This window comes from Ceratotherium simum, chromosome 31 (genome assembly GCF_057802395.1).
Source record: "Ceratotherium simum simum isolate JZ-2026a chromosome 31, ASM5780239v1, whole genome shotgun sequence".
Classification (NCBI taxonomy): domain Eukaryota; kingdom Metazoa; phylum Chordata; class Mammalia; order Perissodactyla; family Rhinocerotidae; genus Ceratotherium; species Ceratotherium simum.
Genome location: NC_141930.1, coordinates 29044333 through 29064589, shown reverse-complemented (window position 1 = coordinate 29064589; position 20257 = coordinate 29044333). Strand labels below are relative to the sequence as shown.

The following is a 20257-nucleotide window of genomic DNA, read 5'->3' as shown; positions in this document are numbered from 1 at the left end:
CTCTGCTTCAGCGGCCTGGGTGCAGTTCCTGGGCGCAGACCTACACCACTTGTCGGCGGCCATGCTGTGGTGGCGACCCACATACAAAATAGAGGAAGTTCACACAGATGTTAGCTCAGGGGGACTCTTCCTCATAAAAACAAAAACAAAAACTTAATTTAATAATAATTAAATTCTCCCCAAAAAGAATATGAAGCAGCAATGCCAAGAAAAAAAAAGGCATTTAAGGATAAAACAGAACAGAGATTATGATCTCTAAAATAAAGGAATAGATATTCAATAAACGTGTATACTTACCGTATGTACTTCATGAGCTTTAAGACATGCATACTTTTACATTTTAATTCCTCTGAAATCATAGTTAATGGCGTCTTAATATTTAAAGAGTAGCCATCCTCTTTCTTTTTTTTAACAGTACATAAAATAATGATATAAAAATCAGTGGTATCTTAGGTTCAGGAAAATATAGAACTTTGAGTAAGTCAATTTCGTGATTCCACTTTATGGTAAATTATTTCTTGGGATACTCCATTTGTTAACCAAGTCTTCAGAAAAAAATTTATCGAGTTGATCATTGGCTAAAGAAGTACTGCTTCTAAAGAAACATTTTACTTTGGTTTTTGAGGGGAGAAAGGGGACAATATTGGAGAGAAACATTGGACGTGTTCAACATTTGTTTGCTTTTAACGTGAATAAATTGGAAGTGTTGAGTTTGTGTTTCCCATTGTAGGCTGTTACACAGTCCTATTTTCTCATGTAAAAATAGAGCTTCTAAGACTAACCTTTCTACTTTTTCTGGACTTTGCAGAGTATTTCAGGTGATTTTGAAAGATTTACGCCCGATTTCCAAACATGATACCACCCTGGAAGGGTGTGTGCAAAATGTAGATCATAGAGCAATGGAGACGTATATTTACAATTGTTCTAGATGGGTATCCTGTCTTTGATGATGATTCCTGAGCAGCAGATGTGAAGGAAGATATCAATCCCTCAGCAAGTGCTGGATTTTACCATGCCCCCACCCTGAGAGAGGAGCACAAACTGACCTCTGTCTCGCTGTATCCTAGAAATGTGGGAATGATAACACTGCTCTTCAGACTGTGCAGAATAATGAAATGCTGCCTCTGTGTGTGTGTGTGGGGGGGGATGTATGTTGCACTGGACAGAAAAATAAAAAATCAGGTTTCTGTTAATTTGGGGTGATTATTGAGGTCAAGGAGAGTTATAATTTTGAAACTGCTCTTTTAAAAGTTTTTAGATACTGGATACACTAATAATCTTTTGTCAAACTTGTGAAGTTGAGGGAGTGGGGAAGGGGAGGCTGGTGCTGATGAGCTGGTGACATGAACTAAAGAAAGAAGGAAAGGAAAAGAGTTCCCTAAAAATGCCCGCACTGGGTAATTATCCTCAATTAACTTGAAGACACAAGATACTCAGCTCCTTGAGGAGAGGGCCATGTCTTGCATGTATTTATGCCTCCAGTGTCTCTCTTATAATATGTTCAACAAGTGAAAATGATCCCAGATTCATAGATGCGTAGAATTTGAGCTGGAAGAGGTGGGTATTTAGTTTCACCCCTTTGTTTTATAAGTGAGGAGAAAATGTAGGCCCAGAAAAGTCAAGGAATATATTTGGGATACTCAATGGTAGGGGCTGTAATAGATGCCCCCCAGTTTCCTGATTTGAAGTTCCATGTTTGTCAAATATGACTACACAAATGAGACTAATTTAAACGAAATAACCTGTTGTGTTAGTAGAAGTTATTTGAGTTTCTCTGGAAACCTCCTCTGGCCAGCTTAAGCAAAAATGGGGAATTATTGGAAGGAAGCTGAAGTATTGCATGAAATTGCACAGAATCAAAGGAAGAGCTGAGCAAGCAAAATGGCAGTGGGAAGGAACCAGGGTGGTCTGGGGACAGCAGCGACTCTCGGATCTCCAGCCGCCGATGCTGTCTCAGCTCAGCCCACTCACAGCTCTGTCTGATCCAGATGTGAGAGTGCGTAGCTGTTTCCTTCCACGGAGGCCTCCCCTTGAGCATGATCTGCTCACACAGGCCTTGCTGACCAACCATCCCATCCCTCCCTCTCCTGGTACCCTGCTTTTTCTTCATTGCACTTACCACCGCCTAGACGTCTTATATTTACTTCTTTACCTGGGGAGATTTTAAAATACTTATGCCCAGGCCTAACCCCCAGAGATTCTGATATAACTGGTCTGGGGTAGAGCCGTAGCACATGTATTTTTCTTAAAAGCCCCCAGGTTGTTCTAATGTGCAGCCAAGGTTAAGAATCATGGCCTTATACGTTGATAGAACAAATACAGAACGTAGTGCTATATCCAGTGCAGCTGAAAATATTTAAAAGAATTAAGAAATGACAAATCTAGAAAGAATTATTAAGGAATAATAAGGCATTTGTAGGTAACCACACATAAGTGACACTGACAAGAGCCGACCTGGATTGCATGCTTGCTGGGTGCTGAGAGTATTATTATCTCCATCAATCCTTACAGTAGCCCTGTGGGGTAGGTGGCACTATCCTCATTTTCCAAATGAGTCAACTGAGGCTGGGAAGTTCAGTAACTTCCCAAGGTCGACCGGTAGCTTGAGTTTCAAACTCAGCCTGTGGCCACAGTTCTCTGACAAACACAACCATAGGCGAGTGTGTGGAGACTCTGAGCAACTCGCACAGGTTCCCTCGTTGGGGTACGCAGGCTGTGGCAAGGATTCTCCACCTGTCTAGAGGTTAAAACCAGCAGAGGTGGCTTCAACGGCAAAGGAAGACATTAGGAAGACATCTCTGGCTGGCAGGGCTGTTGAATGTTGGGTATGTTACCAAGGAAGAACATATTTTTAGCAAAAGTGATAGGCGAGAAAGAGGATCTCAGTGATTGCAAGGAAAGCAGAACTGGCTGGGCATTCAAGGCTAGTTAGCGGAAATGTGAAGGATGTGAGTGTGTGAGAGTGTGAACCTAAAAGGAGTTTAGTTGAAAGAGGAGAAAGAAATAGAGGAGGGGGAAATGACATTTTGATATTTGTCTTTTTAGGAAATTGAGATATAATTTAGTGTTTTCACTTTCACGGTTTTGGTGAGAAGAGTGGGAAACTTAAATATGGATGATCTGTTAATATAGTACTTTTCGTAAAAATAATGGAATCGAATAGGCTTCACTGCAGAGACTGGAAAGCCTCCCTCTGTCAGGGTCGTTCAGAAATGGACTGACTAAACCCAGAGGGGTGGACGACAGGCCTCTGTGGATTCTTGAAGAAAGAATCTGTAATCCTTTTGGGTTTAACCATTAGGCAAATTTAGCTTCCTGGTTTCAGAAAGAGAAAACACACCCACAAAAAGAAAAACCCAGGCCCGTGGGAACAACTAACTTCCTCCTCCTGGGCTGCTTGAACCCTAATGGCCTGTCGTGAGTCCTTTCCTGCTCAGCGTGAGGCTGGCCCGGGAGGCGTCCAAGAGGCAAAGAGGCAGTGATGGGGGAGAGAACCCGCCCGTCTGGATAAGAGCTGAGTCCACGCCGGCTGAGTGTGAGGCCTGGAACGTGGCTCTTCCGGCAGAGAAGCTGGTGAGGGGCAGCTCTGCCATTCAGCGTACGCCTGGGAAAACGAAGGACCTGGCTGACTGTCCTGTGTCCTCGCTCTGTGCTCCGTTGTCTCCTTTGTCCTTCAATTTAGCATGCCTTGAGGCCAAAAAATAGAATTCTTCATTTTTTACTCGCTTGGTGACAAAATCAGAGAAAAAGCTCAAAGCCAATTGAAAAAGAAGTATCTGCAAATACAGAACTAATTTTCCTGCCAAATGTGTGAGTGTGGCCCGTCAATACAGTAAAATGATTTCACAGATTAATTGTGGGCAGCCCAGCGTGGGTTGGGGAAAGTCTGAAATCTGGACCACTTAAATGTCAGGAAAGTGGATGGAGGGCTAGGATCAGGGTAGAGAGGGGCGGGGGGAGGTCATGAGAAATTATCTGCAGAGCTGTGAGAATCGGACTGCTTTAGTCGTTAGTGAAATTCACACGCATAAAGGCTCCTTAGCAATTTTTATTTAACAATTTTGGTTGTGCAAGAGGTCACATGAGCCTTTCTTCACTTAAGTATAATAATATCACTATAATCTGGCTCTCCTTGTTTTGGGGGATAAGCAGGGACAATGGGAAGTTACTCGTTGTTCACTTGTTTTGGGTAAAGCATTTAACATATGCTGTTTCATTTAATCCTCACAGTAACCATTGAGAAAAGGAGTATTATCTACATTTTACAGATGAGTAAAACGAAGTTTGATTGAGTAACTTGCTGATGTTTATATGGCTATTAATAAATAGAGGAACCAGGTTGGACCCAAATTTCCTCATCTTAAAGCCCTTTGCTACTTCATTTTGGGAAAATTATTTTTTTAAAGCAGACATTTTCAGCCCAAATTCTTTGAATGATCACAGATTCTCAGTTAATAGGGGCATTTTGGTTGTTGTCATGATCTAGATATGTCTGAAACTAAAACAATTTTTTGGGAACTAACATTTTTTGATCATCTATTATACACCAGATAGATTGTGGCTAGTAAAAATAATAGGTTCTACTTATAGAATTGCTTGTGACTGCAAAAGATAGTCCGTGGGATTTCTAAGTTCAACTTTAATTCAACAAATGGTGTTTTGTTGCTGGCTTTGTAGCTGGGTACTGGTACTGTGTATGTTTTGGTGGCGGAGGCAGAGTGGTCCACAAAGAGGCAGAAAAGATAGTATCTGCCCTCAGAGTTTCCAGTCTAGTTGAGGAGAGAGCCGGACACACATTGCCAGATAGACAATTCAAGAGTTACATAATAACATAAAATAGCATTGTAAGAGATGTCCTGGGGCTTGTGACTAAGTTCCAAATTGATTATGGAGAGAAGAAATCAGAGGGAGAGAAGGATGAAGGAGGTAGGCAAGATTGGGTTTGGATTAGGCTTTGGAGGATAGGTAGGATGTGCCTAAACGGTTAAGAGGCAAGATGCAAAGGATGATGCTGCCGTGTCAATAAATACAAGTGTCTGTGGCTGGAGTCCTGTGATTGGAGCAACACAGGTGATGGCAAGGTGGATTGGCGCCAGGCTGTGAGGGGCTGTGAGGGGCAAGTTGAATATTTGGGATTTTATCCTATTGGCAAGTACTGGTTTTGATAGCAGTATTAGAGGTGATGGTGTAATAGTAAAAATAACATCTAACATTTATTGAGCATTTATTCTACTGGGTACTCTATTCTACAGATATTTATAGAGCATTTACAAGTGCCTGTTGTCTGCACTGGCAATATGACTGTGTACAGAACTGACAAAATCCCTGCTCTCGTGGGCTCACATTCACGTGAGCAGAGATGGACAGATGGTAAAATAGATCTGTCATCTACATTCTTGTAATACTGCTGTGGGGAAACGTAAATAGAGAAGTGGGCAGGAAGGGGATGGATGAGAGGACATCACAATTTTAAAGCTTGGTTCTGTGTATGTGTATGTATTAACTCATTTAATCAGGTCCATAATAGAAGGCAGTTTGAAGAATTTTGACTATGAAGTGACATGATGAAAATATAATTCACAATGTTGAGCAAAGAGTAGGGGAGAGACTGATGCCGTAGGGAGTAGCAGGAGGCAGCTACAGCAATCCAGAATAGTTACACCTTTGAGTAGTTGATGTCATGGAGGGTGTGGTAGAGAAAAAAGACTCATGCAGGGAAAATGCGTCAGAAGACACTATTTATCTGGTCCATGCCTTTTGCTAAGCCTAGAAACCAAGCACAATTATATTGTGAAACTGACAGGGCTTGATGGAAAGTTGATTCTCATGAATAAAATGTGACACGGAGGTTGCAAAGACGATGGAGGTTTTGAGCCTGGGTGACTGGGATGGTGAGAAAAAGGAGAACTTTTCACTAAGAAAAATGGAACTACAATAGAATATCTGTCATGCTGTTTAAATGATTTAACATTTTCTGAAACAAACTGGGGGCATCCTCACAGTATTAATACTTGCTGAGCATCAGCTGTTTCTCCTCACAGCAGTGCTGGCAGTGTGAAAGGTAGATGGGGTGGGTTCCTAGTGCCAGGAGACCTTGTCTCCTCCCCATGGGGATGCCTGGCTGGTGACCCCACCCGCTGCAGTCTTTCTGCCTCACTGCTCAAGCTGACAGCACCCATGTGCCCTGTCCTAACCCGCTATCTGTTGCTGTTCACTTTTTAAAACTACAGGCTCTCTGGTTCCCAAACATTCTTGGTTCACAGCACCCTGAGTGTCTTGGTAATTTTCTCATGGCAATCCTAGAGCAGAGGAAACACTGAAGAGTTCCATTTATTAGATAGTTAGGTCCAAACAACTTAATACGTGTCTGTCATAGCAACTTAGTACCATTTGAAAAAATAATACACATATATTGAAAACAAAAAAGTAATATTTCTATGTTATTCTTAAATGAACATGATTATGCACTAATGCGACGTGTATACCTGTGCAACACAGCTTCTCAACTCTTGAAATCATATTTGGACACCACCATCCTCACTTCCTGTTCCATGTTTATTTTCATGTGATACTTGCTTTTTATCACAGCAACCACAGAAAACCCAGTTTTGCACAGATAGGAGGTTGTTGAAAGGAATACAACACAATCTAATGTTGAAACTGAACTACCTTGAGCTAATAGTTCTCATGGTGTCCAATAGATGTCATTGTGTTTCCCTTTAAAATCTGAAATATCCCCAGGTGCCCCATGAGTTTGCTGTGGCGCCCTGGGGTGCCTCAACACACCGTTTGGGAATCGTGGTACAGACTTGTTCTCTACCATCTTTTTCTTGTCTTCACTCTTATGACAGTCCTTGGCCATACCCATTTTAAGAGAGTAACTTTGGACGCAGCCATGGCCTCCAGTTTCCTCTTTTTCACTTTCAAACTCCTGGCGTGAGTGTAAAGTGACTCTCTCCAGTCCACTGCTGGTATCTTACGCTACACTTGATAAGTCACTGCTTTGTCTTCAAGCTTAGTCCAAAGAACTGTTTCCAATCCTCGTTCCACCTTACTTCTTTTGTGTTTAAAATGTGGGCCCTGTGACCTCTGGTCTTCCAGGTTAGAATCTCTGCCTGGCTTTTAACCATCATACTTGACCACAGGCCCTGAGGAGGAAGGGCTCTCTGTGCCTTTGTCTCCCTTGAATACATTCAACTCTACCACAACTCCATGCTGGTGAGTGCTATTATTACCCCATTCGTGTCTGGGGAAACTGAGGCTGGCTGTGATGTCAAGGCATTGCAGCAGGACACAAACATCACCTGGAGGGGCAGTTTGTCCCCAGTTAATGGGAAAGTTGAAGAGGCCACTGTAGGTGGGGATGCCTGGTATAAATAAGTGGCTCACTGTTTGATTTTCAATTTTACAACTATATTTTTATAAAAGTAAAACACTGTAGCTTGTTGTAATCATTTTGGCAATGGAGAAGCAGAAAAATAAAAACTGACCCACCATAGAAGCATAAAAGTGTTTTTATTTTCATTTTGATTTAATTTGATTTTAATATTCCTTCCCAAACTTTTTTCTACATATATCATAATGTATATAAAACTTTTTATCTTGCTTTTTTAAAGAAAATTACATTGTAAACATTTTTTATTTAGTTACATAATTCTTTTAGCCAACTTTATTTATTTATTTTTAAAGAAGTATTTTTATTTATTTATTTATTTATTTATTTGCTTTTTTGTGTGTGAGGAAGATCAGCCCTGAGCTAACATCCATGCTAATCCTCCTCTTTTTGCTGAGGAAGACCGGCTCTGAGCTAACATCTATTACCAATCCTCCTCCTTTTTTTCCCTTTTTCTCCCCAAAGCCCCAGTAGATAGTTGTGTCATAGTTGCACATCCTTCTAGTTGCTGTATGTGGGATGCAGCCTCAGCATGGCTGGAGAAGCGGTGTGTTGGTGCGCGCCCGGGGTCCGAACCCGGGCTGCCAGTAGTGGAGCGCGTGCACTTAACCGCTAAGCCACGGGGCTGGCCCCCTAGCCAACTTTAAAAAATTAATTCTTATCACTTTCAAGGTGATACTTGTACATAATTTAAAAACCAAAACAATTAAAAACTGTTAACATAAAACAGCAGACTCCTACCCCATCTTCCTAATGCCCCCTATCCAGTTTTACAAACTGGATCCAACCACTTCCTTATCCTCAATTTCGCTGGCTCTACAGTAGTCCCCTGAATGGTACCATATAGTTTATGTACCTGCTACTTGTCCTGTTTTTAATTAATTGACTTAATGAACTATTGGTTGACAGTGGTGGTTCTGCAGGATTATTAATTGCTGATAAAAGCCTGTTCACTATGCAAACATATATGCGTAAACTCAGGGCTGCATTATCAGATGTACTTTGCCTTGCCATTTTTATAGGTCTACTTCAGTTGTACCTTTCATTTATCATAAATGGCTACAGGCATAATGTTAACAATGATGACTTCATTATTAAACATTAATAGATCTCCCAGCTCTTGCCAGTTATTTTCCCAAGCTAAAATTGTAGAAGTTTGGGAATTCAGCCAAGAAGATTTAATGAAATTCTGTTGTATTTTACATCGTAATTATTAAGGCAGAGCAGGTAACAGCTTGCCCTTGATAATTGTAAAGAATATTAGGTGTTAACAAGGAGCACATTATGTGGGTGTGTGAAACTTTTCAAAGCAGAAATATTTTAAGGCAATAGTCTTTTCAAAATTGAGGATCCGTTTTCTGAAATACTGACTTAGAAGTATGTGGATTGGTGCCTATTCTGTCACAAGATACTTTTTAAAACAATTAATAGACTTTATCTTTTAGAGAAGTTTTAGGTTTACAGAAAAATTGAGTGGAAAGTACAGAGTTTCACATATAGCACCCCCTGCGCCCCCAGTTTCCCCTAGTTATTAACATCTTCATTAGTGTGGTACATTTGTTATGATTGATGAGCCAATATTGATACATTATTATTAAGGAAAGTCCACAGTTTTCTTACGGTTCACTCTGTGGGTTTTGACAAATGTATAATGTCATGTGTCCACCATTACAGTGTCATACAGAATGGTTCACTGCCCTAAAAATCCCCCGTGCTCCACTTACTCATCCCTCCCTCCCCTGAGCTCCTGGCAACCCCTGATCTCTTTACTGTTTCCGTAGTTTTGCCTTTTCCAGAGTGTCATATCCTTGGAATCATAAACTTTGTGGCCTTTTCGTATTGGCTTCTTTCACTTAGCAATATGCATATGCTTCCTCCATGTCTTTTTGTGACTTGATATCTCATTTCCTTTTATCAATGAATAATATTCTATTGTCTGGATGTACCACAGTTTATTTATCCCTTCACCTACTGAATGACATCTTGGTCCCAAGTTTTGGCAATTATGCATAAAGCTGCTATAAACATCCATATACAGGTTTTGTGTAAACTTAAGTTTTCAATTCATTTGGGTAAATACCAAGGAGTACGATTACTGAATTGTATGTTAAGAGTATATTTAGTTTTGTAAGAAACTGCCAAGCTATCATCCAAAGTGGCTGTACCATTTTATATTCCCCCAGCAATGAATGGGAGTTTCTGTCATTCCACTTCTTTGTCAGCATTTGGTGTTGTCACTATTTTGGATTTTTGCCATTCCAATAGGTGTGCAATGGTATATCTCATTATTGTTTTAATTTGCAATTCCCTCATGACATATGATATTTAGCATCTTTTTATATGCTTGTTTGCCTTTTGCATATCTTCTTTGGTGAAGTGTCTGTTCAGATCTTTTGCTCATTTTTTTTTTTTTTTTTGTGAGGAGGACTAGCCCTGAGCTAACATTCAATGCCAATCCTCCCCTTTTTTCTTGAGGAAGACTGGCCCTGGGCTAACATCTGTGCTCATATTCCTCTACTTTATATGGGACGCCGCCAGAGCATGGCTTACCAAGCGGTGCGTCGGTGCGCGCCCGTGATCCAAACCTGCGAACCCCAGGCTGCTGAAGCAGAGTGCATGCACTTAACAGCTTGCACCACCGGGCCGGCCCCTTTTGCTCATTTTTTAATTGAGTTGTTTTCTTATTGTTAATTTTTCTTTGTATATTTTGGATACCAGTCCTTTATTTGTGTTTTGCAAAGATTTTCTCCCAGTCTGTGGCTTGTCTTTTCATTTTCTTAACCGTCTTTTGCAGAGCAGAAGTTTTTAATTTTAACGAAATCTAACTTACCAATTTTTTTTCTTTCATGGATTATGCTTTTGAAATTGTATCTAAAAATCATCACCAAACCCAAGGTCATCTAGATTTTCTCTTCTGTTATCTTCTAGGAGTTTTATAGTTTTGCATTTTGCATTTAGTTCTGTTATCCATTTTGAGTTAATTTTTATAAAAGATGTAAGATCTGGGTCTAGATTAATTATTATTATTTTTTTTTTTGCATGTGGATGTCCAGTTAGTTGTTCCAGCATCATTTATGAAGACTATCATTTCTCCATTGAATTGCCTTTGCTCTTTTGTCAAAGATCAGCTGACTATATTTCTGTGGGTCTGTTTCTGGGCTCTCTATTCTGTTTACAATATACTTTTAAAAGAGTTTTTTTGTGACCTTCAGTGAAAATAAAATCTATTAATAACTAATCTTGGTTTGACTTCTTTGATCCTTACTTTCCTCATAAGAGGCAGATAGAATAGATAGAATCGAATAGATAGATTAATAGATAGATGGAATAGATCATTCTTACTGTTTCTTCTAGCTTTAGCTCATGAGATAAGTTTATATTTAAGTATAGAGTCAGGGTGATGATTGTCTCATAAAAAGTTTCTGGATCTATTCCAACAAACACCGGGTCTATGTGTGTGTCTTTGTGAGTCTGTGTGTGTGTGTACAGGCAGACAGACATCCATTGGACAAGACTTCGGGCCGTGCCTTCAATTTTATAATGGGATATTAAACCTATTTTTCACTGGTGACTAACAAAGCATTTTGTTCTGCTCCACCTGTAACAGAAAACATCAGTATTCCAGGTCATTACCAGTAATTAAAACATCAGATTTCCTGCCATGCAGCTTTCATCAGGGGACATTCGGCAGTGTCTGGAGACACCTGGTTGTCACCACTGGCCATGAGGAGGGTGAGAGGGGTGTTACGGGCATCTTGTAGATGCTAAGGATGCTGCTAACCACCCTACAATGCACAGGACAGCCCCTCACAACAAAATTATTTCGTGGCTCAAAATGCCAAGAGTGCTGAGGTTGAGAAACCCTGTTGTACGGAGACGCAGATTTATTTATATCCATGGGCAAGTTTTCCTCTTTGCTTCAGCCTCTAGAAAACCTAGACTTTTGTAGATTTGCAGTCTACATCTAACAATTGTGCAGAAACTTATGGTTTGATATAACCCTCAGCTTCTTTTTGCTGTCTTGGGCTTAGTTTTACTTTTTCCTGATTTCATAATAGTTTCTGTTATGTTATACACATTTATGTAATGCTGATTTAACTCTTAAAGCGGAATATAAATACATAATTTTATATATTTCTGAATATAGGTGGCAAGATCATTGATCATGAAATCTGAGGCTAGAAACAAAGTTGATGTTTGATACACTTCTTGGTTGGTTACGTACATAATTCAGACTCTGCTCTTAATTTCCGCTTCTGGTCCTTTAAATGACACATTTCCTTCTGATACATAAGTTCCATGAGCTCATCTTGTTTTCATAGTGTTCCCTTTTATTGTTAAGAGAAACAAAACCAAAAAACCCCCCTGGTTTCAGCAATCCCTGTTGTCTTCCTCAGTGTGAAATTGCTCGACTAAGAGTTATGCAAATGGGATCCGCCATGTGGGAGAGGCTTCAACTGCAGGCTGATCTGGGGGAACAGCACCCATGTCTTTCGTGTGTTTGTTGTCAGCTGCACACTTCTCGTAGGAGGTTCAGGACCCTGGCCTTCTCTCTTACTGCTCAGCCCCTTGCTCGCTTCACTCCAGCCGTACCAGCTCCTTTTCTGCCCTCACCTCATCCCCGTCATGGGACCTTTGCACGGCCTCTTTCTTCTACCTCCAACTCCCTTCCCTTAGACCTTCCAGCTTTGCTAGGAGTTGAAGAGAAGGGGACTTGTAGGCTCAACCTGCCTCTTGTGTTCACATGGGAGCCTGAGTGATTGTCACCTCTTGAGACACCCACCGTCTCTGGAGGGACCTTGTCATCCTCCAGCACACACGTCCAGAGGTGCACTTCTGGACGTCAAGCAGTTTTCCTTATGTCTGGTAAAAATCTTCAGGATTGACATTTCATTTCCTGTTACATTCTTAGCAGAGACACAGGTCCAGCTGCATCCTCTCCGAGTCCTTCACTCCCGCAGATTCTCAGGGTTTGAAGGACCTTAGGCCATGGGTTCCGATTCTCTTATTTTGTTTTAAAATTTTCAAAAATGTTTTCCATTTTTGTACCAGCTTACATATACATGTGTCTGTGTGTATTGCATGTTATATATATGTATAATAAAAATACATTGTATACTTGTGTGTGTATATATATACATATGTAATTGATACAAAATAGGAAAAACATCTTTTAAAATTTTAGAATAAGGATAACTGAAAATATGACCTAAAGTCCTTCAAACTCTGATGTATACACACACACACACCTATATACCACATATATATGGATATATATATGTGATAGGAAATATCATGTGATATTATATATCTATCCATCTATGGAAAATTTAAAAATTTGGAAAGGCAAAACCAAAAATACCTGCAATCCCATCATTGAGAACATTGTAATATTTTAGGATATTTCTTCTTAGACTTTTTTCTTCTTATTTACATATTTTCTCCCCACAGAAATGCTATCATGCTATATGTACTGTTTTTTAACTTTTTTTCCACTTAAATACATTGTGACTATCTTTTTATGTCAATAAATATATATATATATGTACACACAATATTTTAATGACTACATAGTATTCTTTTGTGTTGATGTATCATGTTCTAGGTGAATTTTCCAAAAGCCAGTTCCCTGAAGGCCAATTTGATGAATTTGTCAAATGTTCTAATTTACCACAAGACTTGTTTCTTTTAACTACTTGAATATTATTTCTATTTTTTAAAAAACTTTATGCATTTTTAATGTTTTCCTGCTAGTTCTTCAAATGGCATATCAGCCTTGATGTTTCTGCAATTAAAAAATTAAAAATTTAATTTAATTTAAGCTTAAATTTAAATTTAGAAGCATCAGAAAGAAATTGGAAGTGACCAAAACATTCCCAACACATGACTTACAAAACTCTAGTTTCTAGGGAGAAATTAGGATGTGTTAATCTGGTGGCTGTTTGCAAAACCATTTGGCACAAGAGGATAGAACCATCCTGAGATGTGGAAGGGAAGTGAGGATGTGTAGAGGAATTTCTAGAAAGAAGCATAAGACTTGAGCCTCAAATGTAACAAAAATGTGTCACTAGCGTCAACGAATTTTTAGAAATTAGTTTGAAATCCTAAAAATGTAAGGATTGGTAAAGTAAGAAAAGAACTAGGAAACTACAAAAACATCCGTATCTCATATTATACTTAAGCTACTAAGTACTATTTTTAAAATTATATCCATAAATATTTTAATTTTAATCTCTAAAAGATAACGACTCAAGTTTTAAACATAACTTTATTACCATTATTAAACATAAGTGATACTGTATACTATCATCATCAAATATCCAATAAATGATTGAATTTCTCCAATTGTCTAATTTTTTAAATTAAAATTATTTTTAATGATTAAGCTACTAATTACTATTAACTAAGGTTAACATAGTCCTAAGAAGACTCAACAATCCTTAGTTTTTAAAAATAGAACATTCCTCAAAAGGCATCATAGAAATCTTCAAAAGCTTTTAAAACAGTTACATTTGATAAGAATTATTATACCCTTAAGCTATTAAAACCACTCCAACTAATACAAAGTGTTGTAAACTTAAGCTGTTAAAACCATCCCATCTAATATGAAATTATATAAACCTCACAAATAGTAAAAGATACAAATTTTTGGTAAATTGATCATCTTGTAATTTGAAAACCCTCAGAGAACTGGCTTTAGGTGAAACTAATTTTGAGAGCTAGTCTATATTTATTTAATTGGTGACCTATTATTTGGCAAACAAATATATTTCTGATTATACTGAGCTTTGTGTAACTGTCCAGTTATTTTCTTAGAAATAATGTATTGCTAGAAGTGGTAATGTTGGGTTAAGAAATGCATACATTTTAAAGAACTGTAATATGTATTGTCAAGTTAAAGATTGTATCATTTACCCTCTCATTCCAAGCCCAATGATTTCATTTTATGGTGAGGAAATTAAGAGTCCATAGAAGAGAGGGTTTTGTCCATAATTATAGGACCGTCAAGACTGGACTCAGCAGCCAGGCTTCCTGATTCAGGCTTCCCTGCACCTTCATTACCCTCCATGCTCTCTCTTCCAGGCAAGAGTCAAACACTCTTCAACTTCTCTGCTCTTGACTCCCAACTCACAGGTGTTGGAGCCCTCGTCTGCCTCTTTAACTGTCTTACACTCTGTTCTGGACTCACTCTAATAAATGCAGTGATTAAAACTGTATTGGTTTATTAAGGTTCCGCTAAACACAATTTGCTCTTTTTATGCATCTTTGTTTCAGAATCTCTCAGTATCTTAGCTTTACGTTTTTACGCTACATCTCCATGTTACAGCTAACTACATAACCCCTGGGTCTTTCTGCTGCTACACATATGTCTTACAGCAAATAATAAAGAAATGGTTTCAAACCAGACAGAGACATTAGCAACCATAGGTAAATTAAAATTTATCAGACTTTGATCACAAAAGCATAAAGAAAAATTAAGAAAGAGGAAAGCAGCCATACTGCACTGTATCTCTCTTTTGGCGGGAGGGGGAGGCTTTTTAAAATTAATCTTTTATTGATACAATTCACATACCATAAATTCGCCCTTTTGAAGTGGACAATTCAGTGGTTTTTAGTATATTTGTGAGGTTGTAAAACCTTTACCACTATCTGATTCTAGAACCCACTACATCTTGTGTGGAGCAGGCTTGTAGAATCTACACCCTGCGATTCAGCTGTACAAAAAACAGAAAGAAGAGGAAAGGCTTCATGTTCTCTAACTCTCCCTCCTCAGCCCTCTGAAGAGCAGCAGGTGGGAAAATAGCCTTAAGTTTACTAACAGAGTTTGAATCTTTTCCATCAGAGAGATGGAAAAATAGTCTCTTTTCCATCATAACTCCAATTCTTTAAGAAAAGAGCGTACATAGTCCTTCATGTTTCCTCTTCTGCCTCTTTCCAACGTGGTATCTAAGTAGATAAACAGGGTTTCTGTTGTGCTATTCGGGGAGAAAGAAGCCACAGATTCTCTCCATGGGCTTTGTATGCTGACACATGACTGGGCACTGCTGATTTGGGGGGATGTTATACTGACAGCCACCCCGAGAGTGAACAGATCACATCAGGACACTTGGAAACTTCTGGATCCCCTGAAAACCTTCACCAGGCTGAGTTAGGGGAGCCTCAAGGCAGCCTCCCGCCGTTTTGTCTTGACCTCCTTACCGTCATGCTTCACCCTGTGGGAGATGGGAAGCAAGGAGCAAAGCGGACCCTCCTTCAGACCTGGAGCCTCCTCCAGGCTGGGTCTAGGGATGCAGACCTGTAACTATCTAGATATTCTTAAAGCCACTTCCCGCCCCACCTGCCTTTCCCAGTTGGCCCTTAATAGTAAAAGTGGATGGGGGATGGCAGGCCCCTTGGACACAGGTTCTATCCCAGTCTTACTCTTGCTAATGCTCATTCAGGCTTCTTTTTCTCACTTCTTGTAAATCAAGAAGTACTTCTTATAAATCACATCCCCCTTCCTTCTATGGGGAGCTTGATGCCTCAGCCTTAGTCACAGACTGTAGATGATAGCCATAAAACAAACTGGAGGTGATACCCATACCACACAGCGGCTCTGTGGTCTGAGTTGGCAAGGACTTGCTCTTGATATGGAACCCAGAGGAGACCTAGGAGCTAGAGATTACCAAATACCGAAACGACGCTGCCTTCATCACCCCCAGACACTGTTCCTGTTACAGGCGGTATCTAAACCTTAGGGAGGGCCTTATTTTAGAGGCTGGTCAAATAAGAAAGTCAGGCTCTGGTGCCAGGCAGACCTGGTTACCAGCTTACCAGCTGTGTCAGCATGGCTTTCTGAGAGATTGTATAGAGGCAAAATGTCGAGAATGTTTGAAAATGATTGCCAGGGTATATAAGAAGAAAAATCTTTGTTGCCTAAGTAAAAAGAGTCTGGCTACACCCTTTTCAATTCTATCTCTTTCAAAAGGAATTTAGGAAAATTGACAAAAGAAAAGACAAGTACTTAAGTTAGGAATTGCTGGAGTTGATGTGGAGTTGTGTTCTGGCGCTCTCTCCTCTTCCACGGCCTGGGGCTCCCTGACCCCCTTTCTCTCGGACAGGTAGTTTGGCGAAAACTTGGCAACTCCTCCGTACACTTTGCTTCTCTGAAAAAGTCTCTAAGGTAAAGGAAGAAGGGAAACAATGAAACGGTGTCTAAAGGGTTCTGTTTGGGCGGGCAGAGTCCATCTCTTGAGTTAAATAACCGGCACTGGAAGGCACGTGTGGGAGCCGGAGGGCGTCAGTTTAGGGATGGATTCCTATGAATGATCCTTGAACCAGACTTGACCTACTTTTGAAGCTCAAGATCACTTTTGTTTGGGCTCTTTACCACCCATCTCTGTGTCCTTGGGGCTTCCTTTCTCTTTCTCTTGTCTTTCTAAGCTCCCTGATTCAGAAAACTCTTGTGGAGTTGGAGCTCCCTCCACAGACAGGCAGCAAGGCCTTGGATGGGTAAAGAAGGGCAGCTTTGAAGCGAAGGGCCAAGTTCCAGTTTTACCGAAGACTTTTGATAACCTGGCACCAGTGCATCTCTGGGCTTTGCTTTCCTGTGTGTGCAATGCCAGGCACAGAGGAGGCCATGACACGCTCTTCCCTTTTCTCCCCTACCTCCTTGTTCTCCTACCACCATAGACATTTCTGGTTACTCCAGAATGACCCCTGATATTGCCAAGTCAGGCAAGAACAGGTCAGTGAAAGGAGGAAGACTTCGGAGCTCCCGCTGAGCCTCTGGATGAGAAATTCACTGTTGCTGGGAAAACTCAATGCAAATGCAAGCATTCAGTTTGTGGTGAATTAAAAAAAAAAAAAAGTTTTTATTTTTTTTTTGGTGGCTGCTGGAATAAAGGCAGAAAATGCATGAGTCATAATAAAAACAAAACATGGTACCAACACAGTTTCTTTTGTAGCTCTTTGTAAAGGCAAGAAATTTAGGTTCTGAGGGGTTACATTCTAGTAACTTTGTTTTTAAATTTTAAGATCTAGGGTTGTGTGAAATAGTTGTTAAAACATGGATTCAGATTTCATGGGGGGGGAGCAGCAGCCAATTTCCTATTTTTGATTTCTCTAAGCTCTGATGACATGAGAAATTAGTGATTTTAAAACCTTCATGTGGCAGACAAGGAGGTGAATTTGTATAGACTTCAGATCGAAATGTAATATCTATGATGGAATACCTTTTACACTTATGAAACCTATGATGAAAAACAAAATATTACCCAAAATGTATGTTCTATCCAAACTCAGGAACCTCTTTCATGGCACCATTTCTCTCCCCACTCCTTAACTACAGAGTAACACATACATCTGCATTCAGGTCATCATGCAATACAGAAGTGCCCAGCAGAGTGACGTGGCATATAGGGTACCTTGCCCAAAAGGGGCGGGGAGAAAATGTCCATTTATACAGTACAGGTAGCCCAAGTGCCAGCCTGAGGCTGAGGTGGGAGATGTGTTTCTACTCCTCCCTCTTTGGGGAGGGGCAGGGTGTCCTTGTGCATCTCATCATGGAGTTGTTTCTCCTCCAGTGTTGGAGGAAAAACTGGCATTTGGACCGCATTTCTGTATTTGACAAACATGTATATAGCTCTTACTGTGTGCTGTTTTTAGTACTCTTCTAAGCACTTTACAAATATTAACTAATTTAACTCATTTAATCCTCAAAACAACCTAATGAGCGAGATAAGGTTATGTCTATTTTCCAGAATGAAACTGAGTTACAGAGAGGTTAGGCAACTTGCCCCAAATCACACAGCTAATAATTGATGGACCCAAGATTTGAGTTCAGCAATCTAACTGCACAGTCTTGACTCGAAAATATTTTGCAAATTGTAGTATCTTCCTTAGGAATTTTTAAGAGATATAAATTGATTGATATATATAAAACTTTTTCAGTCATTAATGATTGGTGGTCAAGAATGTCCAAATTATGCCCATCTCTCTTTTTAGCCCACCCCACCCTCATAATATGTCAGTTTGACCTGATTTAATGAACCATCCTTTATTGATGGGGAAATCCTTGTGCCCCTGTGCAAGTGTGTCTAAAAAAAGAAATCCTCTAAAAGTTCTCACCATAAAAACAAACAAACCAAAACCTGATAACTATGTGAAGTGATAGATGTGTTAACTAACCTTCTTGTGGTAATCATTTCGAGATATATACATATACCACAGCATCACATTGTATACCTTAAACTTACACAATGTTATATGTCAATTATATCTCAATAAAGCTGGTGAAAACAAAAAAAGAACAAATCCCCCAGAAGTGGAATTCCAAGTGGACAGTTGCCTCTTTGTTGAGGAGATGGATAATCAATTGTAAGGCATTATTAGATCTTACCAAAGGCAGCAGGATGATAAACAAAGAGTCATAATTAGTCTTTTACCCAAGAGTCTGGTTTTTTGTTTTTGTTTTTTTCCTAAAGGATTTTAGTATTCTAAGGCCCTTGAATGAGGATGAGCCACCCCAGTGGATATTTTTTCCAATGAAAGAAATTTCTGGAAAGAAAAGTCATCAGCCTCCCATTTTCTGGATGTGTTGGTGGATGTCCCTTTGTGAGCAAAGGGTTGCCCAGCTATTTGTGTCTCTGTAGACCATCTAGTTGAGCTTGTGTGATGAACATCTCAGAGCTGAATTTGCATGTCAAACCCTCAGTTATTATTATTACTAACCCAAAGTCTCCCCATATAAAATATGCCTTCATTTACTGCTAAAAAAAAATCGAAGACTTTGCCAACTACGTCATCCGCAGCACTTTACATAAAGTCCATCATAAGAAACCTTAGACTCCTGGCTGGGGACTGGCTTTCCCGTGAAGAGCGTGGTCTACTTCCTCTTCCCCTGTTGAAAGCGCTGTGACTGTGCAGTGACAGCGAGGTGACTCACGCTGCCCCCTGGTCTTCCTGCCAGGAAACCTGCTACGGCAAATCTGTTAGCCACCATCTTACCACATTTGCATTTTCCTCTTTTCCTTGGCTGGAGTTTTCTGTTTTCATTTTATTAACCTCATTATTGTCTCTTTTGTTAAAGTATTCCAAATTCTTTTGAGAAAGAAGCAGGCTACAAAAATAATCTCATCATTACTAAGTAGATAAAACACAAGTTTCAAAGTAGCCATTGTATGGCAAAATGTAATAGCACAGACTTCAGGTTAGATTTGGCTAAAGCTGTGTGTGAATCCCAGTGCCACCATTCACTAGTGTTGTGACTTTGGGGATTTGGTCATTTAACCTCTCAGCCTCAGTTTACTCCTCTGAAATGTGGGATTAATGATACCTGGGTCATAGGGTTTCTTCAAGGATTAAATGAGGTGCTTAGAAAATTATAAATGTTTGATTAAAAAATGCTAAGGGGTCAATCATTGTAAGGGCTGGCCCAGTGGCATAGTGATTAAGTTTTCGTGCTCTGCTTCAGCAGCCCAGGGTTCGCAGGTTCGGATCCCGGGCTTGGACCTACACACCGCTTATCAAGCCATGCTGTGGCAGGCATCCCACATATAAAGTACAGGAAGATTGGCGAAGATGTTAGCTCAGGGCCAATCTTCCTCAGCAAAAAGAGGAGGATTGGCAGTGGATGTTAGCTCAGGGCTAATCTTCCTCACCAGAAAAAAAAAAAGAAAAAAAATACTAAGGTGTCAATCATTATAATGTGTAGCTCATATCACTTGCAAACATGTAACCACTTCCTCAGTTTTTGTTGGGGGTGCATTGTATTTTCTACTTTTCTGGTACCTTCACACAGCATAGGGAATTGCAAGACCTGGTGTGAGTTCGAGTTGTTCATTCCCACGTCACAAGAAGGAGCTCTTCCTTTTGTGCTGGAAC

At 39.9% G+C, this 20257-nt stretch overlaps 1 protein-coding gene across 3 annotated transcripts in view; it reads left to right on the top strand.

Moving 5' to 3' along the window:
- The window catches only part of LYN (LYN proto-oncogene, Src family tyrosine kinase), a 112907-nt gene that overhangs the window by 28409 nt on the left and 64241 nt on the right, over nt 1-20257 (top strand). The window contains exon 1 of one of the 3 annotated variants that reach the window (XM_087420555.1): nt 3445-3573. The exons of the other annotated variants lie outside the window; for them this stretch is intronic. The gene's annotated coding sequence lies outside the window, so the exon portion shown is untranslated. Of the gene's footprint in view, nt 1-3444; nt 3574-20257 lie in introns of those variants that run through there. 3 annotated transcript variants of the gene reach the window in all.